The sequence below is a fragment of the Triturus cristatus genome, chromosome 11 (genome assembly GCF_964204655.1).
Source record: "Triturus cristatus chromosome 11, aTriCri1.1, whole genome shotgun sequence".
Classification (NCBI taxonomy): Eukaryota; Metazoa; Chordata; class Amphibia; order Caudata; family Salamandridae; genus Triturus; species Triturus cristatus.
This window is the reverse complement of record NC_140594.1, coordinates 69497751-69523171: the sequence shown is the minus strand read 5'-3', so window position 1 is coordinate 69523171 and position 25421 is coordinate 69497751. Positions and strand designations below refer to the sequence as shown.

General features: G+C 48.2%; 1 long non-coding RNA gene across 1 annotated transcript in view; it reads right to left on the bottom strand.

Moving 5' to 3' along the window:
* LOC146783250 (uncharacterized) overlaps window positions 1-25421 on the bottom strand; it is a 60001-nt gene that overhangs the window by 25303 nt on the left and 9277 nt on the right. Inside the window, exon 2 of the long non-coding RNA XR_014970410.1 lies at window positions 24930-25038. This is a non-coding gene — a long non-coding RNA (uncharacterized LOC146783250). The remainder of the gene's footprint in view (window positions 1-24929; window positions 25039-25421) is intronic.

The window sequence follows — 25421 nt, the reverse complement described above, 5'->3', positions numbered from 1 at the left end:
GTACTGGGGTGAATGTATGACATTGTTCTGCATTCTGCCCATCAACTGTTGTTTTGGTATTTGTCGCCCCAAGAGGGAAGGGTATGCCCAGATGTGGGTCCCGTGCTCTCCATGCCACTGGAATCAAGCTATCCTGGCTGAAGAGGGGTGAAACCCCGAAACCAGTCCTAGAATGCTTGTTTCCAGTCCAGGGAGGACCTGGCTTGGCACTTCCGGCTGGACTGTTCCCATGAGGCACAGGGTCAAGACTGATTTGCATATGACTGGGTTCAAACTGGAACGGCATGGTGAGCAAAAAAACGATGGAATTAGGCCCAGATCTCTGTACTGGGGTGAATGTATGACATTGTTCTGCATTCTGTCCATCAACTGTTGGTTTTGTATTTGTCACCCCGAGTTGAAAGGATATGCCCAGACGTGGGTCCTGTGCTCTCCATGCCACTGGAATCAAGCTATCCTGGCTGAAGAGGGGTGAAACCCCGAAACTGGTCCTAGGATGCTTGTTTCCAGTCCAGGGAGGACCTGGCTTGGCAGTTCGGGCTGGACTGTTCCCATGAGGCACAGGGTCAAGACTGATTTGCATATGGCTAGGTTCAAACTGGAACGGCATAGTGAGCAAAAAAACGATGGATCTAGGCCCACATCTCTGTACTGGGGTTAATGTATGACATTGTTCTGCATTCTGTCCATCAACTGTTGGTTTTGTATTTGTCACCCCGAGTTGGAAGGGTATGCCCAGACGTTGGTCCCGTGCTCTCCATGCCACTGGAATCAAGCTATCCTGGCTGAAGAGGGGTGAAACCCCAAAACCGGTCCAAGGATGCTTGTTTCCAGTCCAGGGAGGACCTGGCTTGACAGTTCGGGCTGGACTGTTCCCATGAGGCAAAGGGTCAAGACTGATTTCCATATGGCTGGGTTCAAACTGGAACGGCATGGTGAGCAAAAAAACGATGGATTTAAGACCAGATCTCTGTACTGGGGTGAATGTATGACATTGTTCTGCATTCTGTACATCGACTGTTGTTTTTGTATTTGTCATCCCGAGTGGGAAGGATATTCCCAGACGTGGGTTCCGTGCTCTCCATGCCACTGGAATCAAGCTATCCTGGCTGAAGAGGGGTGAAATCCCGAAACCGGTACTAGGATGCTTGTTTCCAGTCCAGGGAGGACCTGGCTTGGCAGTTCGGGCTGGACTGTTCCCATGAGGCACATGGTCAAGACTGATTTGCATATGGATGGGATCAAACTGAAACGGCATGGTGAGCAAAAAACAATGGATTTAGGCCCAGATATCTGTACTGGTGTGAATGTATGACATTGTTCTGCATTCTGTCCATCAATTGTTGTTTTGTTATGTGTTGCCCCTAGTGGGAAGGATATGCCCAGATGTGGGTCCCATGCGCTCCATGCCACTGGAATCAAGCTATCCTGGCTGAAGAGGGGTGAAACCCCGAAACCGGTCCTAGGAGGCTTGTTTCCAGTCCAGGGAGGACCTGGCTTGGCAGTTCGGGCTGGACTGTTCCCATGAGGCACAGGGTCAATACTGAATTGCATATGGCTGGGTTAAAACTGGAACGGCATGGTGAGCAAAAAAACGATTGAATTAGGCCCAGATCTCTGTACTGGGGTGAATGTATGACATTGTTGTGCATTCTGTCCATCGACTGTTGTTTTTGCATTTGTCACCCCGATTGGGAAGGCTATTCCCAGACGTGGGTCCTGTGCTCTCCATGCCACTGGAATCAAGCTATCCTGGCTGAAGAGGGGTGAAACCCCGAAACCGGTCCTAGGATGCTTGTTTCCAGTCCAGGGAGGACCTGGCTTGGCAGTTCAGCCTGGACTGTTCCCATGAGGCACAGGATCAAGACTGATTTGCATATGGCTGGGTTTAAACTGGAACGGCATGGTGAGCAAAAAAACGATGGATTTAGGCCCACATCTCTGTACTGGGGTGAATGTATGACATTGTTCTGCATTCTGTCCATCAACTGTTGTTTTTGTATTTGTCACCCCGAGTTGGAAGGGTATGCCCAGACGTGGGTCCCGTGCTCTCCATGCCACTGGAATCAAGCTATCCTGGCTGAAGAGCGGTGAAACCCCAAAACCGGTCCTAGGATGCTTATTTCCAGTCCAAGGAGGACCTGGCTTGAGAGTTCGGGCTGGACTGTTCCCATGAGGCAAAGGGTCAAGACAGATTTGCATATGGCTGGGTTCAAACTGGAACGGCAGGGTGAGCAAAAAAACGATGGATTTAAGCCCAGATCTCTGTACTGGGGTGAATGTATGACATTGTTCTGCATTCTGTCCATCGACTGTTGTTTTTGTATTTGTCACCCCGAGTGGGAAGGATATTCCCAGACGTGGGTTCCGTGCTCTCCATGCCACTGGAATCAAGATATCATGGTTGAAGAGGGGTGAAACCCCGAAACCGGTACTAGGATGCTTGATTCCAGTGCAGGGAGGACCTGGCTTGGCAGTTCGGGCTGGACTGTTCCCATGAGGCACAGGGTCAAGACTGATTTGCATATGGCTGGGTTCAAACTGAAACGGCATGGTGAGCAAAAAACGATGGATTTAGGCCCAGATCTCTGTACTGGGGTGAATGTATGACATTGTTCTGCATTCTGTCCATCAACTGTTGTTTTTGTATTTGTCACCCCGAGTTGAAAGGGTATGCCCAGACGTGGGTCCTGTGCTCTCCATGCCACTGGAATCAAGCTATCCTGGCTGAAGAGGGGTGAAACCCCGAAACCGGTCCTAGGATTCGTGTTTCCAGTCCAGGGAGGACCTGGCTTGGCAGTTCGGGCTGGACTGTTCCCATGAGGCACAGGGTCAAGACTGATTTGCATATGGCTGGGTTCAAACTGGAACGGCATTCTGAGCAAAAAAACGATGGATTTAGGCCCACATCTCTGTATTGGGGTTAATTTATGACATTGTTCTGCATTCTGTCCATCAACTGTTGTTTTTGTATTTGTCACCCCGAGTTGGAAGGGTATGCCCAGACGGTCCCGTGCTCTCCTTGCCACTGGAATTAAGCTATCCTGGCTGAAGAGGGGTGAAACCCCAAAACCGGTCCTAGGATGCTTGTTTCCAATCCAGGGAGGACCTGGCTTGACAGTTCGGGCTGGACTGTTCCCATGAGGCAAAGGGTCAAGACTGATTTGCATATGGCTGGGATCAAACTGGAACGGCATGGTGAGCAAAAAAACGATGGATTTAAGACCAGATCTCTGTACTGGGGTGAATGTATGACATTGTTCTGCATTCTGTCCATCGACTGTTGTTTTTGTATTTGTCACCCCGAGTGGGAAGGATATTCCCAGACGTGGGTTCCGTGCTCTCCATGCCACCGGAATCAAGCTGTCCTGGCTGAAGAGGGGTGAAATCCCGACACCGGTACTAGGAGGCTTGTTTCCATTCCAGGGAGGACCTGGCTTGGCAGTTCGGGCTGGACTGTTCCCATGAGGCACAGGGTCAAGACTGATTTGCATATGGCTGGGTTCAAACTGAAACGGCATTGAGAGCAAAAAACGATGGATTTAGGCCCAGATATCTGTACTGGTGTGAATGTATGACATTGTTCTGCATTCTGTCCATCAACTGTTGTTTTGTTATTTGTTGCCCCGAGTGGGAAGGATATGCCCAGATATGGGTCCCATGCTCTCCATGCCACTGGAATCAAGCTATCCTGGCTGAAGAGGGGTGAAACCCCGAAACCGGTCCTAGGAGGCTTGTTTCCAGTCCAGGGAGGACCTGGCTTGGCAGTTCGGGCTGGACTGTTCCCATGAGGCACAGGGTCAAGACTGATTTGCATATGGCTGGGTTCAAACTGGAACGGCATGGTGAGCAAAAAAACGATGGAATTAGGCCCAGATCTCTGTACCGGGGTGAATGTATGACATTGTTGTGCATTCTGTCCATCAACTGTTGTTGTTGAATTTGTCACCCTGAGTGGGAAGGGTATGCCAAGACGTGGGTCCCGTGCTCTCCATGCCACTGGAATCAAGCTATCCTGGCTGAAAAGGGTTGAAACCCTGAAACCGGTCCTAGGATGCTTGTTTCCGGTCCAGGGAGGACCTGGCTTAACAGTTCAGGCTGGACTGTTCCCATGAGGCACAGGGTCAAGACTGATTTGCATATGGCTGGGTTCAAACTGGAACGGCATGGTGAGCAAAAAAAATGATGTATTTAGGCCCACATCTCTGTACTGGGGTGAATGTATGACATTGTTCTGCATTCTGTCCATCAACTGTTGTTTTTGTATTTGTCACCCCGAGTTGGAAGGGTATGCCCAGACGTGGGTCCCGTGCTCTCCATGCCACTGGAATCAAGCTATCCTGGCTGAAGAGGGGTGAAACCCCAAAACCGGTTCTAGGATGCTTGTTTCCAGTCCAGGGAGGACCTGGCTTGACACTTCGGGCTGGACTGTTCCCATGAGGCAAAGGGTCAAGACTGATTTGCATATGGCTGGGTTCAAACTGGAACGGCATGGTGAGCAGAAAAACGATGGATTTAAGCCCAGATCTCTGTACTGGGGTGAATGTATGACATTGTTCTGCATTCTGTCCATCGACTGTTGTTTTTGTATTTGTCACCCCGAGTGGGAAGGATATTCCCAGACGTGGGTTCCGTGCTCTCCATGCCACTGGAATCAAGCTATCCTGGCTGAAGAGGGGTGAAATCCCGAAACCGGTACTAGGATGCTTGTTTCCAGTCCAGGGAGGACCTGGCTTGGCAGTTCGGGCTGGACTGTTCCCATGAGGCACATGGTCAAGACTGATTTGCATATGGATGGGTTCAAACTGAAACGGCATGGTGAGCAAAAAACAATGGATTTAGGCCCAGATATCTGTACTGGTGTGAATGTATGACATTGTTCTGCATTCTGTCCATCAATTGTTGTTTTGTTATGTGTTGCCCCTAGTGGGAAGGATATGCCCAGATGTGGGTCCCATGCGCTCCATGCCACTGGAATCAAGCTATCCTGGCTGAAGAGGGGTGAAACCCCGAAACCGGTCCTAGGAGGCTTGTTTCCAGTCCAGGGAGGACCTGGCTTGGCAGTTCGGGCTGGACTGTTCCCATGAGGCACAGGGTCAATACTGAATTGCATATGGCTGGGTTAAAACTGGAACGGCATGGTGAGCAAAAAAACGATTGAATTAGGCCCAGATCTCTGTACTGGGGTGAATGTATGACATTGTTGTGCATTCTGTCCATCGACTGTTGTTTTTGCATTTGTCACCCCGATTGGGAAGGCTATTCCCAGACGTGGGTCCTGTGCTCTCCATGCCACTGGAATCAAGCTATCCTGGCTGAAGAGGGGTGAAACCCCGAAACCGGTCCTAGGATGCTTGTTTCCAGTCCAGGGAGGACCTGGCTTGGCAGTTCAGCCTGGACTGTTCCCATGAGGCACAGGATCAAGACTGATTTGCATATGGCTGGGTTTAAACTGGAACGGCATGGTGAGCAAAAAAACGATGGATTTAGGCCCACATCTCTGTACTGGGGTGAATGTATGACATTGTTCTGCATTCTGTCCATCAACTGTTGTTTTTGTATTTGTCACCCCGAGTTGGAAGGGTATGCCCAGACGTGGGTCCCGTGCTCTCCATGCCACTGGAATCAAGCTATCATGGCTGAAGAGCGGTGAAACCCCAAAACCGGTCCTAGGATGCTTATTTCCAGTCCAAGGAGGACCTGGCTTGAGAGTTCGGGCTGGACTGTTCCCATGAGGCAAAGGGTCAAGACAGATTTGCATATGGCTGGGTTCAAACTGGAACGGCATGGTGAGCAAAAAAACGATGGATTTAAGCCCAGATCTCTGTACTGGGGTGAATGTATGACATTGTTCTGCATTCTGTCCATCGACTGTTGTTTTTGTATTTGTCACCCCGAGTGGGAAGGATATTCCCAGACGTGGGTTCCGTGCTCTCCATGCCACTGGAATCAAGATATCATGGTTGAAGAGGGGTGAAACCCCGAAACCGGTACTAGGATGCTTGATTCCAGTGCAGGGAGGACCTGGCTTGGCAGTTCGGGCTGGACTGTTCCCATGAGGCACAGGGTCAAGACTGATTTGCATATGGCTGGGTTCAAACTGAAACGGCATGGTGAGCAAAAAACGATGGATTTAGGCCCAGATCTCTGTACTGGGGTGAATGTATGACATTGTTCTGCATTCTGTCCATCAACTGTTGTTTTTGTATTTGTCACCCCGAGTTGAAAGGGTATGCCCAGACGTGGGTCCTGTGCTCTCCATGCCACTGGAATCAAGCTATCCTGGCTGAAGAGGGGTGAAACCCCGAAACCGGTCCTAGGATTCGTGTTTCCAGTCCAGGGAGGACCTGGCTTGGCAGTTCGGGCTGGACTGTTCCCATGAGGCTCAGGGTCAAGACTGATTTGCATATGGCTGGGTTCAAACTGGAACGGCATTCTGAGCAAAAAAACGATGGATTTAGGCCCACATCTCTGTACTGGGGTTAATTTATGACATTGTTCTGCATTCTGTCCATCAACTGTTGTTTTTGTATTTGTCACCCCGAGTTGGAAGGGTATGCCCAGACGGTCCCGTGCTCTCCTTGCCACTGGAATTAAGCTATCCTGGCTGAAGAGGGGTGAAACCCCAAAACCGGTCCTAGGATGCTTGTTTCCAATCCAGGGAGGACCTGGCTTGACAGTTCGGGCTGGACTGTTCCCATGAGGCAAAGGGTCAAGACTGATTTGCATATGGCTGGGATCAAACTGGAACGGCATGGTGAGCAAAAAAACGATGGATTTAAGACCAGATCTCTGTACTGGGGTGAATGTATGACATTGTTCTGCATTCTGTCCATCGACTGTTGTTTTTGTATTTGTCACCCCGAGTGGGAAGGATATTCCCAGACGTGGGTTCCGTGCTCTCCATGCCACCGGAATCAAGCTGTCCTGGCTGAAGAGGGGTGAAATCCCGACACCGGTACTAGGAGGCTTGTTTCCATTCCAGGGAGGACCTGGCTTGGCAGTTCGGGCTGGACTGTTCCCATGAGGCACAGGGTCAAGACTGATTTGCATATGGCTGGGTTCAAACTGAAACGGCATTGAGAGCAAAAAACGATGGATTTAGGCCCAGATATCTGTACTGGTGTGAATGTATGACATTGTTCTGCATTCTGTCCATCAACTGTTGTTTTGTTATTTGTTGCCCCGAGTGGGAAGGATATGCCCAGATATGGGTCCCATGCTCTCCATGCCACTGGAATCAAGCTATCCTGGCTGAAGAGGGGTGAAACCCCGAAACCGGTCCTAGGAGGCTTGTTTCCAGTCCAGGGAGGACCTGGCTTGGCAGTTCGGGCTGGACTGTTCCCATGAGGCACAGGGTCAAGACTGATTTGCATATGGCTGGGTTCAAACTGGAACGGCATGGTTAGCAAAAAAACGATGGATTTAGGCCCACATCTCTGTACTGGGGTGAATGTATGATATTGTTCTGCATTCTGTCCATCAACTGTTGTTTTTGTATTACTCATGATTTTCTGACATGAAATACTGTGGACAGGATATGTATGACCCTGTGTGCACCCAAGAACTCTAAAACTGCAAATGCAGTCATTTCACCGGCCTGCCAGAGTTCTCAGATGTGTAAGCACTTTTTGCAAATGTAAACTTCCACCAGCCCTCCTTCTCGTATCATGACTTTTAATTTCCATTCGTAAATTGCTGTTTTCGCATATCTAAGTGGAAACTAAAAGCAGAATAAATTGTGTGAATCGAACCTTTAATTTCTAAACCTTTTACGCCCATTTTTCAAAGAGCGGCATTAGTTTGTTTGCGTTCTGCCTGCAGTCAGATGCAGAAAGCCCGGGAAATGAACTGTTTTCAAAGTATCAATCATGCGCTTAGTGCTCCGAGCGGCATTTCTCGTCACATATGGAAGCTCATTAAAACAAATGCTTTGAGTCGGAGAGCATGTGTTGAGCTCAACCTTAAATTCATCTAGAACATTCCAACGCTTGCTTTTTCTCCAGAGCACCTTCATCACAAGAGAAGCATATGTTACGCTCTGTTCTGTCTTTCAGTAGTGATTTAAAAACCTGTGTAATGGGTGCCAGGAGACGCCAGCGGTGTCTTCGCATCTTCTCTGGTTTGGATGGTGGGGGGAGGGAGTTTGAAGGTCATTTCAAGTGTGAATGGAGTGACAGCACCATAAATCATTGGGCCTGGATGAGCAACCGCAGAGAGTCCCACAAATCACCTCCATTCAAGGTGAAAGTGGTTTGGGTTAACTGGTTAATGATTCGCTTAGGTTTGGGGGCTACTCAGTGGCGGCTAGCATCTACGGGGAGGAGTGGGCGGGCTCGCGTGAAAATGAAATAAAACATTATTAAAATGCCCACACCAAACGACAGGACCTACTCGCACCTGGACCTTGTTGTGACTGTAAAGCAGGCCCCAGCAAACACACCTGACCAATCCTGGCACTGCTCACAGCATGAGAGCAGCATCCTGATTGGTGGCCTGTCTTGGCACTCCACAGCACACCGGAGGCCTGCACTTACCTGGGTTGAGAGGTTTCAGTGCATATGTCTGGCAGGCCGTAGCAAGGCGGCAGGCCAAAGACACATGTGCACTTTAAACAGTGCATAGGCAGCCCATCCTCCGCTCTGCTGCTGGTGCCACTCAGCAGGCTCCGCCCCTTCCTGACGCTTGGCTCGGGATAGGGTCCCATGAATTACCATTTTATTTTGCATCTCGGGGGCATTTAAGTGGGGTGATGCTCCTCCGCTCCAATGGAGGAGTCACCCCTGAAGCTATACCTCCTGTCGATCACTCAGCTCTTGCAGGCTAAAGTCAGGGGTGTACCTGGGACCCAGCAGCCAATGAGGGGCACTCATCACTCAAGGGTCCACCTCACAGTCTCTTTTTATAGTTTTATCTAGTGTGCACTTGGCTCAAGGGCATTAAAGAGCTTTACAAAGGCACCAGCTTAAGTTACACAAGGTCAGATTCAGATATTTTTTCTAGGAAGTGGGCGTCGCTGCCGCAAGGGCAAAGGTAAAGCGTGAAGCGGAAGAAACACAGAAAAATAACAAAAAGGGGAAATGACTAGAGGTAGACGGGCTGCTCACACAATGTCCTTGGGATGCTTCACGGCAGGACACAGAGTGAGCGAGTGACAGCACACAGCCATAGGCAGTGTAGATGAGAAGCTCGCACAAGGTTCTTGGGATGCCACACGGCAGGACACAGAGTGAGCGAATGACAGCACACAGCCGCAGACAGTGTAGAGGAGATGCTCGCACAAGGTTCTTGGGATGCCACACGGCAGGGACACTGAGGAGCAGGCGAGTGGTCAGCAAGGGTCCAGGGCAAGCGGAATGGCACTTGCAGCCGCAGCTGGTCCTAACGAACGCCCACAAATTCGGTAGCAAGGGAGGCCTGGAACCGCACAACGCGGAGACTTTGCATAAAGGGGCACCTTGAGCTGAGATAGAGCTGTCATGAAAGGACTAGCGCCAAAGTTGGAGAACAATACATGATGTAGAATAACATGGATGTTTATGAATGACCAGCCAAAAGTTGTGAGATGTATAAACCATGTTTTTAATAAACTGCGGCCTTTCTGTGCACCATACCATGTCGTCACTGGAATGATTAATGGGTAAAGGGACCCAGTTTGGCAGGGCACTAGAAGGGGGGGGGGTACCTCGCCCTTGGGAGGGGTCTCAAACCTGGTTCACCATTTTCAAAGTCAGCAGTTCTAGTCTAAGGTCACATCTCTACATGCAGTTGAATGACATAGGAAACCGCAAACCCTGTGTGCTACAGGGGTTCCATACATCAGGATATTTTGGCTCTCGTATATGCCTCGTACTCAAAGGGCCAGAACAGGGGGCCGATCCTTCACCTTTTTGGCAACTAAGCTGTGAAATGCTATCCCTCTCAATTGGAGAAGCAACCTGACTGAAGCTTTCTTTAGAGAGTCTTTAAAATTGATATTTTGCTTCCTGCTACGGCAGCTGTCATCCCTTTCTCTGCTTCCCTCTCTGGGTGTTCCTTTCCTCTAGCGCCGGGGTGCCTCCTTGGAGGTAGCTGTGCGCTCTAGAAATGGGATTGTATTGTATCGTCCGCCAGGGCTTCCTCAGCACTGATCCAGTTTTGGAAAGAGTTGAAGATGTATCTCTTTAAAGAACTCTACATTATTATACAGTCACAGAGCACTTTTGCTCCCAGAACCCATCGATCTCCCCAATCACTTGTTGTATTCATCTTTGTTTCTGACTCTGTTTAGCCCTCTGCTGCCTTTCGACTAACTTCGGTACTATACCAAGGCCACATAATTACACAAATACACAGGGGCCATCAACAGACTTGGGAGGGGAGGCCAAACTCATTATGCCTCTTGCTGAAGGGTGAGTCAGTCAATAATGCTCAGTGTCCAGGTCAAGGAAGTGTTCCTCTTTGGGAACTTTTATCTGCTGCCTCTGATGTTATCGGAGGATTTTTGTTTAGTTTATCTTTGAAGAACAGATGATGATGAAAAAGCTTGAGAAGATGGAGGCATGTCACTTAGTTGTTGCCGATGGCATATGTGGACTGCATCTCTCCACAATTTCTGGACTCTCAATATACCCTTGCATACTACAGGTCAGTAGGACAGCAGTTTCTGCCCCTTTTTGCAGCACTTTCTACCCTGCCAAGGCAGGGATAACAGGCCCTGAGGACAATGTCCATTTTAATGGAGAAGGATCCATGTACCCCATGCACTCATACAATTTACTCCCACAGTGTCCTGAGCAAGATTGAGTAGGCTGATCTACACACAACACATCTGTAGTGCTTCTACTCTACTCTGAATGTGTACATAGGATCGGGCAGAATTTCCTAGCATGATTTCTGGTCACTAGGAGGGCTTCCTGCATGATTCTTCTAACACCGGCGGTTGCAAGCTGTCATGGGCAGAGGGTTGCTTCTCAAGTAGATTTTCTAGTTGACAATCAGCAAATTCAACTTCCCATATGCTTGCACACCACGTGGTGCTGTTTTTGCTGATTCTTCAGTGTAGAACACGCTACTGGCACTAAAAGGCAGCAAGACATGCATTTTTCCAGCCGTTGGCAGAACTCCGTGGATTTCTCACAAGGGGCAGATTTACAAGCCCCTTGCGACACTTTTGTGACGCAGCGGTGGCGCAATTAATGCAGCCAATTTACAACGTTGTAATAAACTACAGGAGCAAAAACCCATAAACCTCGTTGAGAATAGGGTAAGTGTGCAAACCCGGTCCTGATGATGATCCTAAGTTACTGGATCAAAACGCCATCGACCTGTTCACGCTAATTTATTTTGCTTGCAGTGCTGTTACAACTGTAATATTGTCCATTTAATTTATGTTCCTTTGTCCTTGCCATTCCTTTTTGCTAAATACATGATGCCATGTGCGTATTTTCCAAAGTTAACCGACTGAGAGTCTCCCCTTCTTCCTTGTTTTGCTTTGTAGATGCATTCCTAACTGTCCTTTTTAAATGATACCAGTTGAGAAATTCTTGTTGTCTTTTGCACAATTTACAATGTGACGCATCTAGAGAGATGCGTCACGTTGTAAATCCCTGCATCACATTATACCTGCGTCAGGTATAATGTATGCAGGGTGGCGTTCCCATGCAGGAAAGCCCCCTAAAAGTGACGCAGTGAAAGCTACAAGATTTCAATGCACCACGTCTAGGATGCCACTGCGTCAAAACCTTACGCCTGCTTGAAGCAGGCGTAAGGAGTGACGCAGCACAATAAGTATAGGCCTCAACATGAATTGCTGGAGTTTCGTGGTGCTTGCGACACAACTCTAGCAATGCATGACTTTTGGGCCAACAAATGCATCAGAATTTCTGACACATCTGTCAATCCTTGCACCTTGGTGCGCTGTAGTGTAAACACGGCGCATCCATGGTGGCGCAAAGGTATTGCAGGCATGCGCAGGGAAACTGACGCATCTCTACAGATGTGCCAGTTTCTTGTAAATCTGCCCCAAAGTTTTTATGTAACCCTGCAGAATTCCAAGGAGTGAAATTCCAAAAGTTCCGCCATGACCTTTATGTATAGCTCCTCTCAAGGATGCTTGAATAGCCCTGCCTTGATGAAGCTCGGCTACCTCCAGTCCCTATTCCTTCTCAGTTCTGGTGTCTTTTAAAGAAAACTTGTAAGGAGACAAGTGAGAGATACTAACCTGCCCATTCCTGCTCATAGATATTGCACCACGCAAGTTGTAATCTCCATACTTATCGATACTGCAATACCCCACACCTCCACAGTACTTCTTGGTACCGCATTATCTGCCCCCTTTATTCATACACAAATGTTCAGATTTACCAAAAAGTTGCAAATTTACACTTGTAGATTTATACCTACGAGTGAGTGCAGAATTATGACTTTCTGGAATTGTTAACAAATTTGCAGGACTTTGCATGAAAAGTTGAGCAAGGAGCACATTTTCATTTTTCTTCCTGTAAAGACCATCTGAGATTCCCAGAGGGATCCTATTGCCGCTGTGCAGGGCACTCCATAGCAAGAAGTCATCACAGGGAGAATAGGATCTTTTGTGCAAACACAATTTTGTTAGATTTTGAGGATGTTTTTTTCTGTGGAGTATCCACTTCCCCTACACCCCCACCAAATCTGGGAGTGATTAATTCCCCTTCCATCTTGGAAAGGAATTTAGGCCAACCCCAGGCTGGAGTAAAAATGTAACCCTGTCCAGGTTGAAAGGGTAAGGAAAGGACATTGTGAATGTCCATGTTTGTGGGCAATATTTCAAGGCTAACATTCCCTGGAAAAGTCTACTTTCCAACTCTTTGATTGGGATTTACTGGTGTAAAGAACAGTGGGGCATATTATCAAGCCAAGCGATACAATTATCGCCACTTTAGCGGCAGAAAACTGCAGCTAAAACGGCGATAATGGGCTTGATAATATGCTCTATGGAATTCCAATTGAAGTGCATGTTAGATGTGAAGGACGTCTAACATGGGCTTCAATTGGAAGTGTACAGTGTGGCGGGTACTGCTTGCTGCAGCCCCCGCCGCAATGTGAAAAAGGCACTGTTTACATTCCCTGCACTATGCGGCAGGCACCATGTGTTGCCTGCCACATGGTGCAGGGAAATGTAGGGGGGCACCGTAGGTGCCCCTCAACCCCCAAAAGAAAGTGCCCAGGATGAAGGGGGGCCTGCTTCGGGCCCCAAAAGTCCATCCCGCCAGCCTTTCCATTGCGGGTGAACCGCTATGGAAAGGCTGGCGGGGATGGACCATCATTATCACAACAGCAGTGCCTGGTAGGCACCTCTGCCATATCTGGGAATACGAGGGCCTCCAATGCACCACCAGGCTCAAGGAGCCCGTTGACTGCATAGCGGTTAGATTTTCTGACCACCACGGTCCCGCCTGCCATAATAATACGGCGGGCGGATAATGGTCTCACAATGGCAGTGAACCCGACAGCCTGTCAGTGGCGGGTTCACCGCCATCGTAATCACCCCCTAAGTGCTGTGCCACACAAGGCACTTCACACGAACACTGTTTTGAATATGGTCCTTGGTTCCACTGGGCAAGGGTGCAGTGATTTCAGAGCTGGTTTCACATGGGCACAGTTTCACGGCTTTTGCTTTTTAATTCGTGCAGAATCACTTATAAACAGGAATTGAAACATGTGCAATATAAGCATTTATATTCAACCAATTACAAACCTGCTCTGCTACTCTGGTCTGAAGAGCAGCATTAAGAGGTAAATGTTTATTAGATGCATTTAAGCAAAATATGAGGAAATGTTTAACACATGAGTAGCTACAAGGACCACAGTGCAATGAGGGACCAGAATGAGACCAAAGGTAATTAAAGCTGAGGAATACATCTGACCCACATTGACTCTATTTGTTTATTGGTTATAAGCAGGGCCACTGGAAATGTGCAACTTTGTGTCTGCAATGTTCTATACATAATTAAGGATTTGCCGCATTTGCCAAACAATCTATTATCTGCTGCATAATCTGCAGATTTACACATAAATCATTTTGTTTTCAGCTCAAAAAAAGTATAAAAGTTACAAAACACGTGCGTGTGTAGTGGGGTGAGTGGGTTAGAGGGGCTTGTTGGGAGACTTGTGACACAAGGGTACACGAAGGGGAGTTATTTTCTTATCAAAAGTTAGACGGGGCCCTGGAATCACAGGTGGTGGGATGGGCAGGGGGAATCGGCATGGGTTAGGCACGAGCCATCGCAGAAACATTAGATGCACGTGACGGGTGAGGGGGGATATGCAGTCCTAGCATGGAACGTCAATGAACTTGTAAACAAAATCAATAGAGGGCTGGTAGCCAGATACTTCTGGAGACTAAAACCTGATAAAATCCTCCTGCATGAAACACACCTACAGGACACACACTTTGCCTTTCTATGGATCCAGGGAAGTCACTATATTAATCAAAGAATGCCCCCTCTATACACCAACATAACCTAGGTGGACCCTAATGGTACATTTGCCGCGGTCCAGGGGACATAGGGTCGGAGAGAACTCACTCTGATTACTGTTTACGCACCCCCACGGTTGCAACAACAAACGCTAACAAGGTGGCAAAGATACTCCTGGAGTCCCGACCTTTGACACACATAGTCAAGAGGGGACTTTAATGATGTGATAGACCCACCTATAGACCGCACACACACAAGTCTGGAACCACAAGATACCACCCCCTTCGCTGAGTTCCTGAACACACTGGGCCTGATTGACCTTTGGGGCCGACACCACCCTACTGATCATACATACTCATTCTTCTCCGGTGCCCACAGGGTATTCTCTAAGCTCAACTACCTCCTTGCCCCTTCGGGTTAGATAGGGATGGTGGAGAAGGCAGAATACCTGGCAAGGGGCCTATCAGTCCACTCACCTCTCCGGCTGATGGTGGGAGGGGGACTGCTTGGATTGTAGTAAGGATGGAGACTAAATGCATGGGACTTGTGGCAGAGGGTGGTCGCCTGCAAGATTCAAACAGACTTGGAAAGGTATTTCCAAGAAAATGAGGGCTCAGTTACCTCAGCGGTTACTTTGTGGAAGGCCTACAAGACAGTCCTTTGGGATAGGGCACAAAACATTATAGCCCTCAATACAAGGAAGGAGACCTGCGTGATCGAGGCAGTGGAACATAATCTTTGAGAGGCACGTCGGTCCCAGTGCTGTCCCAAGTGTTCTCCACCAGATCGCTGTTACCAGCAGGAAAAATCGGGCACTTACTGGCCAGGAAGTGAAGTCCCAGCTCCAGACCATGCAACACCGCCTGTATGAGACGGGAGACAGAGCTGTTAACTCAGTAGGGCATGAAAGAGAGGGAAATGAGATGGGCAGCCTCCATACATGAAAATGAGTTGACACACACGACAGGTCAAAACATAGCAGATGCCTTTGTGCGCTATTATGCAGACTTTTACAGAGCCAGGACACTAGTGGAGGACCCCCAAATTTGCAGTTACCTAAGTGCAATTGTCACCCCCCACTCTTTCGAGGGAAGACCGAGCGGCTATCGACAATGACCTTACCCTGGCGGAGGTCACAGGTGCCATTGGTAGGCAGAAAACTGAGAATACTCTGCTTCCCAATGGACTGCCAGCAGAATTCTTTAAGGCCAATGCTAGTTTGCTGGTTCCGCAGCTGCTGAATATGTACCTAGCAGCACAGAAGAAGGGGACGCTACAGTTGTGGTGATACATAAGCCAGGACAGCCCGCCATGGAATGTGGGTCCTACAGACCTTTTTCACTACTAAACGTGGAAACAAAGATCTTGGCCACTACCTTGGCTACACGCCTCCTGCTGGTGATGACATCCCTCATCCATTTGGTTCAATCATTTTTTATGCCAAAACGAGCGACAAGATTTAACCTCCGTCGACTGGCCAACAAGCTAGATACGGTGAAAAACAGACTCAGCCCACACGTGTTTTTATCACTGGACACTGAGAAGGCATACAATGCCATCCATTGGCTATTTATATGGCAGGCCCAGTTCATATTTGGATTCGGCCTCATCTTCTTGGGTAGAATTATTGTACATTAACCCTAGGGTTAACGAGGGGGCGACGTCGTCGGATTTCCCTGTAGGCAGGGGCACCAGGCAGGGTTGCCCTCTGTCTCCCCTGCTGTTTGATCTAGTATTGGAACCACTGGCATGCCTGGTACAAACACAACCGGTAACGAGGGGCTTCTGAGATGACCTGGGGCTGCTGGGCGAAGAGCCGATCTCTCTCCATGACGATAATATACTTATGTACATCACCGGCACCAGCTTGACACTCCCTGTGATATTGCAAACATTTGAAACATATGGAAGACATGCAGGATACAACATAAACTGGGACAAATCCAGCCTCTACTCGGTGGGGGGAAGACTGGATAGACGTGATCTTCCAGGGCAACTCTGCATGATCAGAGACGGGTTTCGTTACTTCGGTCTCTACATAACCACCAACTCTACGGCAAGTCACGACCACAATATCAGGTGGGTTCTTACATAATTGCACGAAGAGGTGAAAAGGTGTAGACAACTCCCTTTGACATTGCTGGGCAGAGCTGCCATGTATAAAATGATTACGCCCACAGGGGACACAATAGGGAGTCTCCAGTATCCTCAGCATGATGTGTGAGATGAGGTAGGGCTCAATCAGGTAGACTACAAGGAGCGATATGAATTACCAGCGGTCATTCCCTATTCCATGACTGTAATAAAGAAGTGTAATGGATCTGAGCAAATGTTTGAATGGACAGATGTTTAAAACAAAAGAATGAAGTAATATTATCATAAACTGTATTTGAACCACACACTTTGCCTTTTCTTTTCGTATCATTTAGACAACCATGCCGAATAATTTGGTCCCCTCCTACCACATAGTTTCAGAGAATCTGGTTATAAGGGCCTGTGCTATGTTCAGACTACTGGTTACAGCAGTCTTGTAGGGCCATAAGAAATCACCACAAGAAGGCGCTAAATTGCAACAAATGGACTAAAATGCCATTCTACAAATGAAAAGGAAGTGCACATATGGCAAAATGTCGTTTTGCCTTAGAATCTGGAATTTCTTGCTCCAAACTGTTAGTTACACTCTGGGTGTATTTTGAAAGTGTAAACTCCCTTATTGCCAGTCAGGCTTGAACAGTTTTAAAATCTTTGAGGATTTAAGGTTCTAATTAAGTACATATCCCAGCTCCCAGTCTCCCTGAAGACCCCGTGCTGCGACAGCTCTGCGGCTCTTAACATTCAGACTGTTCTGTAGGTTTGCAAAGATTTCCCAGAAGTTACCATAAATGGCCCTGTTTCATTAAGAGATATTTAAAGTGTGATGGCTTTCCATTAAGGGGTAATTCACGTGCAACTTTGTAAGTTTTCTTGAAATTAGTTTATGGCCGTCTGGAGATTCGCGGGTTCTGCTGCCAAATTAAAAATGCATCCCCTGGGATGGTCGCCAGTCGTGTTTTAGCAACAAGATTCTTTCACTAAGCTGCAGGCTGTTTTTCTAAAGATCAAACTGTGAACGGTGATAAAAGCATTTTCAAATGTGCAGCAAAGATGAAAATTGGACCACTAGGTGTGGTCTAAGATACGTTGCTGACCTTTAGATCTCTGCAACATGGCTACAATCCTGGCTTTAGCAATTAACCATCAATCACTCAGAGAGGCTGTTGCAGAGTTTTATGTAGGGGTGATGGTTTGTGAGACCGCTGGGTTGGTGAATTCCTTGATAATGGCAAAATGTTCCTTGCTGTTGTTGGAGGTAGATTTGATTCTCAGGGTCAGGATCTTTTTCTTGGTCTCTTTTACTTGATGGTGATAGTGTTAATGCGCGGCCTTGTCGGTGTGTCTTCTGGTGGTTCCTCGGGTGGTTCTTAATTTCTTTTTGAGTTGTTTGCGAACTCTCTTTGATTCTCTACGGTCATCGCTGTACCAGCTGGTTTGCTTGTTGAATCTTTTGGTTTGGGTGTTTTTCAGGGGTGCCAGGGTATTTGGGGCAGGCAGTGATCCAGCTGTTGAACTTGTTTGTGTCATTGATGAGGTTGTTGGTGGGGTCTGGGTAGTTTAAATGGAGGGCGTTGAGCTATTCCGTTTCTGTAACTTTCTTCCAGCAGCAGCTTGGGATGGTGCTAGAATCTGTAGGGGTGGTGGGTGGCCTTTTTATGTGGAAGTGGGCGATGGAGTGGTCTGTCCATGTGAGTGGAGTGATGTGGCTGCCGTTGACCTTGTCACTGGAGGAGAAGGTGAGACCAGGGTGTGTCCGGTGATGGGAGTAGTGTTCCTAAGCCTAGATTTACTGTGTGTTGCACAGGACCTAAGGCGCTTTGCAAACTTGCCCTGCACCTGTGTGCCTTTTTAATGGTAAGTTAATTGATGTAATGCTTTGACTCAGTTTGTGCCATGTGTTGCTCCTGTTATGGTAACATTATTTTCTGTAAAGCACCCCATTGCTCCTCAGACCTGGAGCCACACTATGGGCCAGATGAAAGAACAACTGGTCACAAAATACTGTTCACAATTGATGACCAGTATTTTTGCAACCAGTGTGGTTATTTGTGAAGTGATCTATGTACTAATAGATCAGTTTTCAAAATACTGATTCGTACTTCAGGGGTTGGGATTGGCCAGGACTCGTGGGGTATACTGGCTTACATATATTTACTATTTGGGGTGGGGTTGTTCAGTACTGACTCGGGGACCCCACCCCCTGATGCAACTATATTTATAAAAGAGAGGGGTCATGCAGCCCCCTCTCTAAGCTGAATATCACCTCTGTGAACTTGTCCCCCAAGGCCTCATATTTGTTTAAAAGGGGTGGAGGGCTTACAGCCCACCTCTCCATGCCTCTTTCGGGCCTTAGGGACCACATCAATCAATCAATCAGGGAATTGTTAAGTGTAATACTCACCCGTGAGGGTCTCAAGGCGCTGGGGGTGGGGGAGTGCAACTCCAGGTCAGCCAGAGTGCCAGGTCTTGAGATCCTGAAGCTGTGCTGAGTGGGGGAGCATCTGATGTTGATCGGGAGCTTGTTCCAGGCCTTTGCAGCAATGTAGGAGAAGGCTTTTCCACCCGCTCTAGTTCTGCAGATGCACAAGGTTTCTGCAAAGGTGAGGTCGACGGAGCAGAGGTTTCTCCTGGGTACATGGAGGGAGACTCTTTTGTTGAGGTATTTGGGTCTGGTGTTGTGGAGGGATTTGTAGGTGTGGGTGAGTAGCTTGAAAGTTACTCGCTTCTCGACTAGGAGCCAGTGGAGGTCTTGCAGGAGTTGGGTGATGTGTTCATGTCGTGGGATGCTGAGGATGAGTCTGGCCACGGTATTCTGGATGGTTTGGAGTTTGCGTAGCAGGGATTTGTTGATTCCAGCATAGAGAGAATGTTCGTAGTCCAGTCTGCTTGTTATGAGAGTGTGGGTGATGGTCTTTTTGGATTTGGGGGCATCCATTTGAAGGTCTTGCGAAGGATGCGGAGGGTGTTGAAGCAGGTGGAGGTGACGGCGTTGATTTGGCGGGTCTTGGTGAGGGAGGGGGCAAGTTTGATGCTGAGGTTCCATGCGTGTTCCGCGGGGGTGGGAGGGTTGCTGAAAGCGTGGGCCACGAGGTGTCCCAAGGTGAGGGGGTGAGTCCGAGGACGAGGACTTCTGTCTTCTCCGAGTGGAGCTTCAGACAGCTGCTGACCACATACCCTGAGGGCAGTAACTTTGTACAGTGGTCTGGGGAGCCTAGAGATGGTAGGAACAGAAAAACTCCCACCAGGCAGGGAGGGAACAGGTTTGCTCCCAGGCACCCCGGCGAGAGCAGAAACAAAAGCTGTTCCCATCTGGGTGCTGCCAGTGTGGGGGTTGAAGGCATAGCAGTGAATATGAAATGAGAAGAGGAGTCGCTCATTTCATATTCACTGCCTTTGCTGGGGGAGCACTCCCATATTGCCCTGTAAGGGCTTCGCATATTTTTTTTTGGTTTGCGCTGGTGCCCCAAAAAGGGACTTTGGCACCACCAATCATTTTTTTTATGTTGTGGGAGTTTGCAAGAAGTACAGCAGTCCCCCAACAATAGTAAAAAAGAAAAACATGGAATAAGTCTCCTGAGTCATTAAATACCCCGGGGCTGCTGGAGAGCTTACCATATTTTTTAAAGTCTGGCTGGAACTCGATGCTCTTCAGCTGGACTGCAGAGTCCTCTTGTGGTTGGTTTTATAGCTGCATTATTTAGCTTGAAAATTTTGAAAAATGGCTCATATACATGTCGAATTTTTTTAATAAAACTTTACTACATTTTTTTATGACAATCACTGTTATTAAACATTTCACTGTGTGAATTAATGAAACATTTATTTGGTTGTATATATGTTGGTGAATTTTTGACAAATATAGCAGGTGTGCATTGTTATATATTGATATACTGATCCTTTCATAATGCCAATAGGCCTTGGTGTTCCGATCCATTGACAAAGTCAGTAGGTCTGCCTTGTTTAAAATGACACCCTTTATATGGTAACATGACATAGTCAGCTGAGAGCAACCACTGGGGTTAGGAGGCCAGCCCGGTGCCCAACTGCATACAAGGCTAAAGACTGTGCGTGACCGTGTGTTGGCTGTCCACATGAGTTGGATGTGGGTCTGGTTGCCAGTTAGGTAGTGCACAAGTTGGGGTTGGCTGCCCGTGGGGGTTGGACTAGGGACCTGATCGCAGTTCAGGCACTGCTGCAAACCCCATGCCATGGATGGCTAAAGACCATGCACGACATTGGGTTTGCTGCCCACTGGGTGTTGGATATGGGACCTTAGCAATGCGTGGCATGGTGTTGGCTTTATGTATGGAAATAAAATATAAATTTACATTTGAAAATCCCTAGAAATTCACAAAAAAGCGAAGGTTATAGTGACAACATTTGACACTCCTGAAGCACAGCCGGGAGCTTTGTTCGTTTGACTAGAACTGTGTAAATACTTTATTTGTGTTAAAACTGTTTTATACCTTCACTCTCCTTATCTTGGCACTTTGCTGGGGCACTGTTCTTACCTCGTGACTCCCTCGCAGCTGTGATTCACGCGGCCGCGGGACCTAATTCTTTTTAGCCGCCTTCAGCGAGCGAGCCTCTCTTGAGGCCACGCCCACTCTCTCTCGAGGCCACGCCCCCTGTCTACTTAACGGAGCTGTCTCCGAGCTCACAGCTGATTTGACACTCCTGAGGCACAGCCGGGAGCTTTGTTCGTTTGACTAGAACTGTGTAAATACTTTATTTGTGTTAAAACTGTTTTATACCTTCACTCTCCTTTTCTTGGCACTTTGCTGAGGCACTGTTCTTACCTCGTGACTCCCTCGCAGCTGTGATTCACGCGGCCGCGGGACCTAATTCTTTTTAGCCGCCTTCAGCGAGCGAGCCTCTCTTGAGGCCACGCCCACTCTCTAGAGGCCACGCCCCCTGCCTACTTAACGGGGCTGTCTCCGAGCTCACAGCTGATTTGACACTCCTGAGGCACAGCCGGGAGCTTTGTTCGTTTGACTAGAACTGTGTAAATACTTTATTTGTGTTAAAACTGTTTTATACCTTCACTCTCCTTTTCTTGGCACTTTGCTGGGGCACTGTTCTTACCTCGTGACTCCCTCGCAGCTGTGATTCACGTGGCCGCGGGACCTAATTCTTTTTAGCCGCCTTCAGCGAGCGAGCCTCTCTTGAGGCCACGCCCACTCTCTCGAGGCCACGCCCCCTGCCTACTTAACGGGGCTGTCTCCGAGCTCACAGCTGATTTGACACTCCTGAGGCACAGCCGGGAGCTTTGTTCGTTTGACTAGAACTCTCTTGAGGCCACGCCCACTCTCTCTCGAGGCCACGCCCCCTAACCTTGTATAAAAACATGTGCTTTTCACGGACGCGCGGCGGACAGGCCTAAGGCGCGCCCGTCTGGGCCCGTCCGGGCCCATCCGGACCCAGGCCCAGTTACTCTGCCCATTTGTCCTGATGGCCGACTTGTCTATACGAAAGAGAGGCTCCTATATCTCAATCCGCCGAAAAATCCCGAATGTAATTACACCCATTCGGGAGTAAAACCCTTCATCTGTTGCGGCCTCTGTAACCCGGCCACTACTATCTCAGGTAATCTCGGCCTACAGCTGGGCCTTCTCAATTGCCGGCCCCTCCCTAAACACTCCCATGAAATCAACCTTCTGGTACGGGACTTCGACTTTGACGTCTTGTTCCTCACGGAGACTTGGCTCACTCCTTGGTCGGATTCTGATATCATCAACGCCTTACCCCCGGGTTATCAAATCCACTCCCAAAACAGACCCCTCCGTAGAGGAGGTGGTCTCGCGATCATCTACAGAGAACAATTCTCATGTAGATCTAGCGACGCCAATATTGACGACTGTGAAAGCTGCCATTTTGCCTTACAAATATCCCCTATGAACTCTCTCTCGGGGCTGCTGATATATCGCCCACCGGGAACCCCAGGGAAATTCCCTAGCGCAGTTGTTGATACTGTTACCCAAATAGCAACTACCTCTCCCAACTTTTTTATTTTGGGCGATTTCAATCTTCATCTATTAGACCCTAAGGACCTTACGGCGTCCGAACTTCTCCTCGACCTTATGTCCTTTGACCTTCGATTAGTCAACTCTGAACCCACCCACGATAAAGGACATCTCCTGGACCCCGTTTTTACTAATATTACGGATCTCACTACTCGCACTCCTCTCCCCCTTCCTTGGACAGACCATTGCTTAATATGTATCTCTTGGCATCTCTTCATCTCACCCACTCAACAGGCCAAAATTTGGGTCACTGACCGTCGCTGGAACAAACTCTCGCCAGACGAATGGGCCTCCATTCTTAGGGCCTCTTCCCTCCCCCCGGCCACTGACCCGGCCACTGCTGATTATCAGTTTCATCTGTGGCTCACCTCATCATTGGACAAACTTCTCCCTCAAACTACCACCCTTAGGCGAACTAAAAGAGTGACCCCCGCCCCTTGGTATACCCCTGATCTTAACCTCCTAAGGAAGGAGTGCAAAAGATCGGAATGCTCCTGGAGGAAGGTCAAGTCTGTAGCTAATAAAGACATTTTCCGTTCCTCCTTAAAAAACTATAAAACCGCTCTTCGGAATACTAAATGCTCTTTCTTCCAGGAAAGGATCGAAAACTCCTCCTGTTCTGCTAAGGATACTTTTATTATTTTAAATGAACTACTTAAAGTCCCAGACCCTGTACAAAAGAATCTCCCAGATCCTAAAGCATCCGAAGAAAAATGCATTAAACTGGCCAAATTCTTTGAGGAGAAGATTCAGAAAATTCTCGCTTCTCTTCCTCCTGTCGACCTCAGTTGTGCGGAAGAAGACTGTTTTAATGCAAACCCCATCACCCCCCAGCTAAACTCCCTCGGACCAGTCACTATGGAAGAGGTCTCAACCACGCTAGACTCTATCAAAAGCGGATCCCCTAGGGACCCGGTCCCCCTTCGCTTTCTCAAGAAAGTTGCTTCCACCATCGTCCCTCCACTCACTCATCTTATTAACACCTCTTTGCTTCAGGGAAAAGTTCCCCTCAGCTGGAAGGCAGCTGTTGTCAAGGCGCTCCTTAAAAAATCTTCTCTGGATCCCCTGGATTTGTCCAACTACAGGCCTATCACCCTCCTCCCCGGAACTAGTAAAATTGCTGAAAAATTAGTTAATAAAAAAGCTTTAGCAGTTTCTGGAGACTAACAATCTGCTCAGAAGCTCGCAAACTGGTTTCCGCCCAGGGCAGGGCACCGACATCGCCCTTCTTGCAGCAGTGGAGGAGGCCAGAGCCCTTTTGGACGCAGGAGGATCAGTGGCAGTGATCCTCCTGGACCTCAGTGCGACCTTCGATACCGTCAACCATCAGGTCCTTATCCGGCGACTCAAGAATATCAGTGTCGGGGGCACTGCTCTGACTTGGTTCAAATCCTTCCTTGACCATCGCTCCTTTCAGGTCTGGGAGAATGACATCTGCTCTCCCGTAACCCCTCTCCAATGTGGTGTGCCTCAGGGCTCAGCTTTAAGCCCGACATTATTTAACGTCTATATGTCCCCACTGGAGGAGGTTGTCACACCGTTTGGTGTGAAAATCATCAGCTACGCTGATGACACCCAATTAGTGGTGTCTCTGTCGCACCCTAACCAACAGCCTGCAGGTCTCTACAACTGTCTTATAGAAATTCAAGGATGGATGAATAACTCATCTCTGAAACTCAACGGTTCAAAGACTGATATTCTCCTCCTTGGTCAGAAGGGGCCTTCCCTCTCTCAAACCATCTGGCCTCCTTGCTTAGGTGATCCTCCAGCCCCCAAGTCTGAGATCAAGAGTCTGGGTATTTGGCTGGAAAAAGACTTGTCCTTTAAGACTCAAGCCAAAAAAACCGCTGGGACTTGCTTCGGGCTCCTTAAATCCACCAGGAAGATTTTGCCCTTACTCCCTCCTGTCTCCCAAAAACTGTTAATCCAAGGCCTCATTATATCAAGACTGGATTACAGTAATACCATCTTTCTGGGTGCTCCCGAGGCTACCCTTAATAAACTTCAGATGATCCAAAACGCGGCAGCCCGTATCCTTACTAATACCCCAGCTAGATCTTCGGCCAAACCAGCCCTGAAACTTCTCCACTGCCTCCCAGTGAGAGAGCAAATTAAGTTTAAAGCTCTCTGCCTGGCACATAAACTATTACAGGACAAAGGCCCCTCTATCCTAAAAAAATTCATCAGGCCTTATAAAGCTCCAAGATCCCTTCGGTCCGACCATGAACACCTCATCACTATCTCTAGAGTTAAGAGGGTTCGTACTGGTGGACGGCGCTTTTCCGTCAACACAGCCCGCCTCTGGAACGCCCTCCCCCGTGACCTCAGGACAGAACCAGACTATCTCAGATTCAGGAAGCAGCTAAAAACTCACCTGTTTCCCTGATTTTCTCTCCTTCTTCTCTCTCTTGTGCTTGATTCCTCTGGTGTGTCCGGATCTTCAGCGCTGGGATACTTACGGGTGATTACACGCTTTACAAAACCTAGTTAATAATAATAATAATAATTATACTTAAGTAAAAATGTCAGTTACAACACACCGCTTTGAACTAACAAACCCACTCAAATTTACCAGCTACAGTTATCTTATGTAACTATTCCTCGTACCCTAAAGTAATTAGAATTCATGCCCTCGACATGCGCAGCTAATTACCTTCAATATTATATCACTCATGTCTTGGTCTATGACAGCACTGATAACATCAGTTCAACATCTGAAATGACATCATTGATGAGAACACTGGGCATGGCGGGGGCATGAGTTATATTTACTTTAAGGCTATAACTGGGAAATTTCAGTGGTTTGTTAGTTTAAAATAGTATAACTTAACTGACACTTTCTCCTGATAATAACATCCCTTTATCA